Raw genomic sequence first — 11313 nt, forward strand, 5'->3', positions numbered from 1 at the left:
CTTAGCAAAGGAGAGCAGCGACGTTTGCATAGAGTTGTCGGTGCTAACAGACAAGCAACGCTGCGTGAAATAAGCGAAAAAAAAAAGTGGGACGTAAGACGAACGCGTCCGTTAATGGGCTATGGCAGCAGACGACCGACGCGAGTGGCTTTGCTGACAGCTCGACATTGCTTTCCGCACCTCTCCTGGATTACTGACTGGCCGGCCGCGGTGGTCTCGCGGTTCTAGGCGCGCAGTCCGGAACCGTGCGACTGCTACGGTCGCAGGTTCGAATCCTGCCTCGGGCATGGCTGTGTGTGATGTCCTTAGGTTAGTTAGGTTTAAGTAGTTCTAAGTTCTAGGGGACTGATGACCACAGCAGTTGAGTCCCATAGTGCTCAGAGCCATTTGAACCATTTTTGATTAGTGACCATATCAGTTGGGCGCTAGACGTCTATAAAACCATGGCCTGGTCAGACGAGTCCCGATTTCAATTTGTGAGAGCATATAGTAGAGTTCGAATGTGGTGCAGACCCCACGAAGCCATGGTCCAAATTCGTCAAACAAGACACTGTGAAAGCTGGTGGTGACTCCATGATGGTGACCATTTGCAGCTATTGTGGATAACGAAGCGCCACTTCGACAGGCCACAAATGTACACAATTACAAGCACATTAATTTATCAGGGGTGAGAGAGGAAAGGTGCCCTAGCAACTGGAGCCAAATTCTGCATTGGGCATAGAGCCGTTGCTGCTATATAAGTAAGTGAAAGAAAAGATTTGGGACTATTTCGACAATGTTTTGTAAAGATCGCATGGTCCTCGAATGTAAGTCAGTGCGAAGGAAATGGTATAATTTGCCGTGAACAGTATGTCAATTAAACGCACTTATATTGTACTTTTCTTTGTGACTGGCGGTTCTAAATAAGCAGTTAGAAGAATCACAGACTTATTTCTAGAAATCTGTCAGAATACTGACATGAAGTGGACGCCTGTGCTGACCGGCATATTCTTCGTTTATGCAGATGACACTACTGTGAGTGCATGGTTTGAACACAACAGAATCTAGGAGAGGCTTACTTTGAGCTTGGAAATTCGTATTTCCTATGAAATCGCATTTCCTACCCGTGCTCTAGGGGTAGCGTCTTTCATTCATAATCAAAACGTCTTCGGTCCCGGGTTCGATCCCCGCCACTGCCTAAATTTTGATAAATAATCAGCATTGGCGGCCGAAGACTTCCGGCATAAGAAGTCAGCCTCATTCTGCCAACGGCCTTGTCAAAGAGGGCGGAGGAGCGGATAGAGGTTCAGGGCACTCTCTTGTCCTAGGGGTGGGAAATTGCCCCTAAAGGCGGAAGAATCAGCAATGATCAACGACATGAGGATGCAGAAGGCAATGGAAACCACTGCATTAAAGACACGTAACGTGTATCCACAGGACATGTGGCCTGTAATTGAAGAAGTGTCATGATGATCTCTCCATTCGCAAAAGATTCCGGAATAGTCCCCCATTCGGATCTCCGGGAGGGGACTGCCAAGGGGGAGGTTACCATGAGAAAAAGATTGAATCATCAACGAAAGGGTAACGTTGTACGAGTCGGGGCGTGGAATGTCAGAAGCTTGAACGTGGTAGGGAAACTAGAAAATCTGAAAAGGGAAATGCAAAGGCTCAATCTAGATATAGTAGGGGTCAGTGAAGTTCAAATGGTTCAAATGGCTCTGAGCACTATGGGACTCAACTGCTGTGGTCATAAGTCCCCTAGAACTTAGAACTACTTAAACCTAACTAATCTAAGGACAGCACACAACACCCAGCCATCACGAGGCAGAGAAAATCCCTGACCCCGCCGGGAATCGAACCCGGGAACCCGGGCGTGAGGTCAGTGAAGTGAAGTGGAAGGAAGACAAGGATTTCTGGTCAGATGAGTATCGGGTAATATCAACAGCAGCAGAAAATGGTATAACAGGTGTAGGATTCGTTATGAATAGGAAGGTAGGGCAGAGGGTGTGTTACTGTGAACAGTTCAGTGACCGGGTTGTTCTAATCAGAGTCGACAGCAGACCAACACCGACAACGATAGTTCAGGTATACATGCCGACGTCACAAGCTGAAGATGAACAGATAGAGAAAGTGTATGAGGATATTGAAAGGGTAATGCAGTATGTAAAGGGGGACGAAAATCTAATAGTCATGGGCGACTGGAATGCAGTTGTAGGGGAAAGAGTAGAAGAAAAGGTTACAGGAGAATATGGGCTTGCGACAAGGAATGAAAGAGGAGAAAGACTAATTGAGTTCTGTAACAAGTTTCAGCTAGTAATAGCGAATACCCTGTTCAAGAATCACAAGAGGAGGAGGTATACTTGGAAAAGGCCGGGAGATACGGGAATATTGCAATTAGATTACATCATGGTCAGACAGAGATTCCGAAATCAGATACTGCATTGTAAGGCGTACCCAGGAGCAGATATAGACTCAGATCACAATATAGTAGTGATGAAGAGTAGGCTGAAGTTCAAGACTTTAGTCAGGAAGAATCAATACGCAAAGAAGTGGGATACGGAAGTACTAAGGAATGACGAGATACGTTTGAAGTTCTCTAACGCTATAGATACAGCAATAAGTAATAGCGCAGTAAGCAGTACAGTTGAAGAGGAATGGACATCTCTAAAAAGGGCCATCACAGAAGTTGGGAAAGAAAACATAGGTACAAAGAAGGTAGCTGCGAAGAAACCATGGGTAACAGAAGAAATACTTCAGTTGATTGATGAAAGGAGGAAGTACAAACATGTTCCGGGAAAATCAGGAATACAGAAATACAAGTCGCTGAGGAATGAAATAAATATGAAGTGCAGGGAAGATAAGACGAAATGGCTGCAGGAAAAATGTGAAGACATCGAGAAAGATATGATTGTCGGAAGGACAGACTCAGCATACAGGAAAGTCAAAACAACCTTTGGTGACATTAAAAGCAACGGTGGTAACATTAAGAGTGCAACGGGAATTCCACTGTTAAATGCAGAGGAGAGAGCAGATAGGTGGAAAGAATACGTTGAAAGCCTCTATGAGGATGAAGATTTGTCTGATGTGATAGAAGAAGAAACAGGAGTCGATTTAGAAGAGATAGGGGATCCAGTATTAGAATCGGAATTTAAAAGAGCTTTGGAGGACTTACGGTCAAATAAGGCAGAAGGGATAGATAACATTCCATCAGAATTTCTAAAATCATTGGGGGAAGTGGCAACAAGACGACTATTCACGTTGGTGTGTAGAATATATGAGTCTGGCGATATACCATCTGACTTTCGGAAAAGCATCATCCACACAAATCCGAAGACGGCAAGAGCTGACAAGTGTGAGAATTATCGCACAATCAGCTTAACAGCTCATGCATCGAAGCTGCTTACAATAATAATATACAGAAGAATGGAAAAGAAAATTGGGAATGCGCTTGGTGACGATCAGTTTGGTTTTAGGATAAGTAAAGGGACGAGAGAGGCAATTCTGACGTTACGGCTAATAATGGAAGCAAGGCTAAAGAAAAATCAAGACACTTTCATAGGATTTGTCGACCTGGAAAAAGCGTTCGACAGTATAAAATGGTGCAAGCTGTTCGAGATTCTGAAAAAAGTAGGGGTAAGCTATAGGGAGAGACTGGTCATATACAATATGTGCAACAACCAAGAGGGAATAATAAGAGTGGACGATCAAGAACGAAGTGCTCGTATTAAGAAGGGTGTAAGACAAGGCTGTAGCCTTTCGCCCCTACTCTTCAATCTGTACATCGAGGAAGCAATGATGGAAATATAAGAAAGGTTCAGGAGTGGAATTAAAATACAAGGTGAAAGAATATCAATGATACGATTCGCTGATGACATTGCTATCCTGAGTGAATGTGAAGAAGAATTAAATGATCTGATGAACGGAATGAACAGTCTAATGAGTACACAGTATGGTTTCAGAGTAAATTGGAGAAAGACGAAGGTAATGAGAAGTAGTAGAAATGAGAACAGCGAGAAACTTAACATCAGGATTGATGGTCATGAAGTCAATGAAGTTAAGGAATTCTCCTACCTAGGCAGTAAAATAACCAAGGACGGAGCAAGGAGGACATCAAAAGCAGACTCGCTATGGCAAAAAAGGCATTTCTGGCCAAGAGAAGTCTACTAATATCAAATACCGGCCTTAATTTGTGGAAGAAATTTCTGAGGATGTACGTCTGGAGTACAGCATTGTATGGTAGTGAAACATGGACTGTGGGAAAACCGGAACAGAAGAGAATCGAAGCATTTGAGATGTGGTGCTATAGACGAATGTTGAAAATTAGGTGGACTGATAAGGTAAGGAATGAGGAGGTTTTACGCAGAATCGGAGAGGAAAGGAATATGTGGAAAACACTGATAAGGAGAAGGGACAGGATGATAGGACATCTGCTAAGACATGAGGGAATGACTTCCATGGTACTAGAGGGAGCTGTAGAGGGCAAAAACTGTAGAGGAAGACAGAGATTGGAATACGTCAAGCAAATAATTGAGGACGTAGGTTGCAAGTGCTACTCTGAGATGAAGAGGTTAGCACAGGAAAGGAATTCGTGGCGGGCCGCATCAAACCAGTCAGTAGACTGATGACAAAAAAAAAAAAAAAAAAAAAAAAATGAATGCAACCCCATATATTTTATGTTATGAACAGGAATACAGTGCAGCAGTTCAGTGTTTATGCAGACATGTAAAATGACTGGCAAATTTTTGAAGAAAGAAAGGAAACATGTGAGGCTGTATGAATCCGCTCTTCACTCATATTATCTGTTGTTATTGGCAAACGAAAAACTTATAAACTGACAAAATCTGGATAAAACTGAAATAATAATAAAATGCAATTATTATTAGTCACTCAATGAACGCGGCTTTTTTCTACTCAGGCTGTTATTTATTTAAACTTTTCCTCGATTTCAGAACCAGTTTCAGCTTTTTAACCAATTATCTAGCGATTATCAGTATAGAAAAGCACATTATATTATCTCTACGAAATGGGAACACAATGGTGTTAAAGCGTATTACCGGAAGGACAGTTACTTAGAAAAGTTGGGACACGTATAAAAATAGCAGCGAATTACAAAAATTTATCTGTCCTTGATGTTTTGACATTTTGTGTAAGGCAGGGGTTGTCGGATGGCACCGTGACCAAGAAGTTTATGTCCGTCTTCGAGGAACTGAACGATTGGTAGACCTTCCCGATTTTTGTTTACGGAGAGTTCGTGACTGCTGAAAAATTGTTTCATGTATCTGCTTCACTTTGAAGTGTACTGAAGCATTCAACAAAAGTTACTTGGTCTTCCATAATAACGTGTAACTTACTTTTTGAAGTCTCTTTGTAGGCTGGCGAGTCTTTATTTATCAAAAAGTATGTCCTGTTCCGACTTGTCAGATGTGATCAGAGGCGTGTTTTCCTTTAACTTTTGGTTGACTTCACACGTAGAAGAATCTTCGAGAAAGTGGAACAAAGACGAAGCGTGACAAATACGTTCAGGAGTTTGGCACTGTTCACAGCGTTGTTTCACATGCATTACGTACCCTCGTATGGCGAGAGGTGGGAACATGTAATGCACTCAGAAACAATGTCGACCTTGATCCTTTCGGTGGTTCAACTGTTATGGTGTGGGGAGAGATAATGTTGGATGGATTTGCCGACGTACATATGTTTGAAAAAGGTATACCACCGATCAATGTTACTGTGACACTGTACTCCTCCTCCATGTGTGTCTTTTGAGGGGTGCATTCGGCCATGACTTCATTTTTATACATTACAATGCGCGGCCTAATCTAAATGCACAGATAGAGGAGCTCTTGGAACGAGAGGATATTTGTCGAATGGACTGGGCTGCCCGTTCCCCAACGTAAATCCCGCCGAGCACACGTGGGATGCCTTGAGGGGACGTAATGCAGCGCCTCCACATCCACCAACGACCACGCAGTGGTTGTCAGTCGTTCTGGTGGAGAAGTGAAACGCCCCATCACAGGAACTCCTTACCTTATCATGAAAAACGTTGCAGAACACGCACTGCCGACAGTGGTGATCACATACCCAACAAAGAACCACGTCTCGCCATTTGTAATGTACAGGGGACCATCACAAATCGCGGTAACTTCATTGTAATTATTGTATTTGAATAAAGGCTCATTTCTATTCGTCTCATTGCGTATTTCTTTCAGTTAGTTTCTGTACTATACGGTAGCAGTTCTTCCTCGCTCATGCCGATAAATTAAGGATAATTGCAGAATGTGGTGCCACACAAATTAGCACTACATAAAACTGGCGCTAATAGCATAGGCACATAGAGAACACATGCGACACAGATCTGTAAATCCACGGTATTTGTGATAAGTTGAGAAATACGTCCCGAAACACATGTGCTGCAAAACGCCACTGTTTCCTTCGGATGTATCCCGACATCAATGTGGGATATGATCGCCATGTACATCTACACAGACCACACAACGGGTTGCTATACTCTGGATCAAGTAGGCGAGCAGCTTCTGGGGTATAGCCTCCCATTCTCGCACCAGTGCCTTCGGAGCTCCTGAAATGTCCTAGCGGTTTGAAGCCGTGCAGCGATATGCCGACGGAGAGCATCCCAACATGCTCGATGGGGTTTATGTCTGGAGAAAGGCAGGCCACCCCATTCGCCTGATATCTTTTGTTTCAAGGTACTCCTCCACGATGGCAGTTCGGTGGCGCTGTGCGTTATCATCTGTCAGGAGGATGGTGGGACCCACTGCACCCCTGAAAAGGCGGACATACTGGTGCAAAATGACGTCCCGATACACCTCACCTGTTACAGTTCCTCTGTCAAAGACATGCAGGGGTGTACGTGCACCATTCATAATCCCACCCCACACCATCAAACCACGACCTACACACAGGTCTCTTTCAAGGACATTAAGGGGTTAGTATCTGGTTCCTGGTTCACGCCTGATGAAAACCCGGTGAGAATCACTATCCAGACTATACGTGGACTCGTCCGTGAACATAACCTGGAACCACTATTCCAATGACCATGTACCGTGTTCTTGACACAAGGCTTTACCAGCTCTCCTGTGACCAGAGGTCAGTGGAATGCACCTTGTAGGTGTCCGGGCGAATAAACCATGTCTGTTCAGTCGTCTGTAGACTGTGTGTCTGGAGACAATTGTTCCAGTGGCTGCAGTAAGGTCCCGAGCAAGGCTAGCTGCAATACTCCGTGGCCGTCTGCGGGCACTGATGGTAGGATATCAGTCTTCTTGTGGTGTTGTACACTGTGAATGTCCCGTACTGTAGCGCCTGGACACGTTTCTTGTCTGCTGGAATCGTTGCCATAATCTTGAGATCACACTTTGTGACACACGGAGGGCCCATGCTACGACCTCCTGTGTTTGACCAGCCTACAATCGCCCTAGTATTCTACCCATCATAACGACATCAGCATGTTTTCTTTGAGCCATTTTCAACACACAGTTACCATCAGCACGTCTGAAAATGTCTGCACAGTTAACCTGCTGCACCGTACAGTATGTGGACTGCTGCCATCGCCACCGTGCGACGACCGCAGGTCAAATGCACCGCATGGTCGTACCTCGAGGTGATACAACCTGCAAACCGCCCACCACAGCGTTGTCTCGCCATGTATCAGCATTATCCTTAATTTATGAGAATGAGTTTATGTATGGTACAAGCTTCGCCGAGCTGTATTACATGGAAGTGACACACCGTTCCAAATTTATAAGGGATGATCAAAAAGTTTCCCTCCAAAGGCCGTACAGTCCAGAATCGGTATGCCAATGAGGCAAACTCGCTGTGATCATTGAGGCAGTCACCCCACCGACGCATCAGGTTCAGGACAACCGTTTGTTAAAACACTGTCTCCTGCTGCGTGAAGAACTCCGTAACTTCCTGCTGCCAATTCTCGTCCGACAGGAATCGTCGACTCTTCAAGACCTTTCTTACAGGACTGATGGTGTGATGATCACATGGGGAGAAATCAGGACCATTGGGCCGGTGCTCCCACTAGAATTGACTGAACTTCTGCCTTACGACATTTGCGAGATGGGGACATTCGTTACCATTAATCAGCAGCACCCCTTGCCGCACTGTTCCACGAGGTGGGTTTCGACAGACAAGCTGCCCCATACGCATTCTTCATTATGTGCTGGATATCTACCTGTGTTTAGCCGGTTCTAGGCGCTTCAGTCCTGAACCACGCGGCTGCTACACTCTCAGGTTCGAATCCTGCCTCGGCCATGGATGTAGGGGTTAGTTAGGTTTAAGTAGTTCAAAGTCTAGGGGACTGATGACCTGATGTTAAGTCCCATAGTGCTTAGAGCCATTTGAACCATTTTTTTTCTACCTGTGTTTGTCCTTCGACAACCAAGAAAATAATATCAGCGCGTAGGTCCTCTTTGGACGCATTTGCTAATAACGTCGCCATAGTTAACGTTTCCGCTTTCACCGCACTGTCCTCGGAAATACACGAATGCCAAACTAATCCCTTGCCTGCAGGTCAGTGCTTAAATGCCCAAAAAATGGTTCAAATGGCTCTGACCATTATGGGACTTAACATCTGAGGTCATCAGTCCCCTAGAACTTAGTACTACTTGCTACTATCCTAAGGACATCACACACATTCAAGCCCGAGGCAGGATTCGAGCCTGCGACCGTAGCGGTCGCGCGGTTCCAGACTGAAGCGCCTAGAAACGCTCGGCCACAGCGGCCGGCCCAGTAGGCCTATATACATTACAGCAACGCCCTCATACCAAAAGCTGAAGCTTTGCATACTAGAGTGAACAGCTGACGACACGCTATAAAAGTTCTTTTTCTTTTAATGAAAGATCGCGGTCCACTCCATACTAACAAATCTGCCCAGTTTTGAAACAGTTTCGATTTCTCAGATTTGATGTAACGCGCGTCTTCCTTCAATGGCCTGTTAATTTACTTATGCCGCTGTTCAGAAGTACTGATTCAAGTATAACATATTGCATAACGAATGTGATAATGCGTTTAAAGACAGAATTATTTTCCTATTCCATTCTCAATGCCGTTGTAGAAGTTGACAGTTTTCTTTCTTAGCATTGCGACATGCAGAAGGAAGTTTGTGGTTTAAAATGTAGTCAGCATGGAGCTCCTGAGCGACGGAGTACAGGGAAGAAGAAGGAAATCGGTCACGCCTTGGTTAGATTAACCACTCCGGCAGTCGCCTGAGATGATTTACGGAAGTCACGGGAAGCTTACGTCTCGCTAGCCGGCCGGGAACTTCAGTGACGCTCGTCCCCAAAAAACATAGGCGAAGAACTTTCGCATTTTCCAATACGAGTAAAAAAATGTATTATCCTCCATACACAACTTTCTTGCAAAATCATAATGATTCTTTACAAAAACCACATCTCCGAGGGCGAAAAGCGATAAAAGTTGTTTGCCATCACAGAACATCTCTCTATTAAGGGAATTTAGGTCCGCGAGTTACACAGACATCTGTTCTTTTTATAATGAGGTGACAAAAGTCATGACACAAATTCTAATATCATGTAGGACCTTCTTTTGCCTGGCGTAGAAGCAGCCTGAGGTGTCATGGACTCGACAAGTCTTTGGACGTCCACTGCAATAATACTGAGCCGTGCTACCTCTGTAGCTGTCCATAACTGAGGAAGTGTGGCTGGTGCAGGATTTTGTGCACAACTGACCTCTCGATTTTGTCCCATAAATTTTTGATGGGATTCATGTCGGGCACTCTGGGTCGCCAAATCATTCGATCGAATTGTCCAGAATGTTCTACAGACCAGTCGCGAACAGTTGTGGCCCGGTGATGTGCCGCATTGACATCCATAAAAATTCCATCGTTGTTTGGGCACATGAATTCTATGAATGGTTGCATATGGTCTTCAAGTAGCTGAACATAACTACATTCAGTCAATGATCGGTTCAATTGGACCAGAGGACCGACTCCATTCCACGTAAACATAGCCCACACCATTATGAAGCCACCACCAGCTGTTAACAACCTGGGTCCACGGCTTTGGGAGGTCTGCGTCACACTCGAACCCTATCATCAGCTCTTACCAACTGAAATCGGGACTCATGTGACCAGGTCACGGTTTTCTAGTCGTCTACGGCCCCACAGATATAGTCACCAAACCAGGAGACGTGCAGAAGGTGATGTTGAGCTGTTACCAAAGGCACTCGCGTCGGTCGTTTTCTGCCATAGCTTTTTAACGCCAGATATCGCCGCACTGTTCTAACGCATGCGTTCGTCGTATGTCCCACATTTTTTTCTCCGGTTATTTCCCCCATGAACCATGGACCTTGCCGTTGGTGGGGAGGCTTGCGTGCCTCAGCGATACAGATGGCCGTACCGTAGGTGCAACCACAACGGAGGGGTATCTGTTGAGAGGCCAGACAAACTTGTGGTTCCTGAAGAGGGGCAGCAGCCTTTTCAGTGGTTGCAGGGGCAACAGTCTGGATGATTGACTGATCTGGTCTTGTAACATTAACCAAAACGGCCTTGCTGTGCTGGTACTGCGAACGACTGAAAGCAAGGGGAAACTACAGCCGTAATTTTTCCCGAGGACATGCAGCTTTACTGTATGATTAAATGATGATGGCGTCCTCTTGGGTAAAATATTCCGGAGGTAAAATAGTCCCCCATTCGGATCTCCGGGCGGGGACTACTCAAGAGGACGTCGTTATCAGGAGAAAGAAAACTGGCATTCTACGGATCGGAGCGTGGAATGTCAGATCCCTTAATCGGGCAGGTAGGTTAGAAAATTTAAAAAGGGAAATGGATAGGTTAAAGTTAGGTATAGTGGGAATTAGTGAAGTTCGGTGGCAGGAGGAACAAGACTTTTGGTCAGGTGAATACAGAGTTATAAATACAAAATCAAATAGGGGTAATGCAGGAGTAGGTTTAATAATGAATAAAAAAATAGGAGTGCGGGTTAGCTACTACAAACAGCATAGTGAACGCATTATTGTGGCCAAGATAGACACAAAGCCCATGCCTACTACAGTAGTACAAGTTTATATGCCAACTAGCTCTGCAGATGATGAAGAAATTGATGAAATGTATGACGAGATAAAAGCAATTATTCAGGTAGTGAAGGGAGACGAAAATTTAATAGTCATGGGTGACTGGAATTCGTCAGTAGGAAAAGGGAGAGAAGGAATATGGGGGGAAGAAATGAAAGAGGAAGCCGCCTTGTAGAATTTTGCACAGAGCATAACTTAATCATAGCTAACACTTGGTTCAAGAATCATAAAAGAAGGTTGTATACCTGGAAGAATCCTGGAGATACTAAAAGGTATCAGATAGAT

This window comes from Schistocerca nitens, chromosome 2, assembly GCF_023898315.1.
Source record: "Schistocerca nitens isolate TAMUIC-IGC-003100 chromosome 2, iqSchNite1.1, whole genome shotgun sequence".
NCBI lineage: Eukaryota > Metazoa > Arthropoda > Insecta > Orthoptera > Acrididae > Schistocerca > Schistocerca nitens.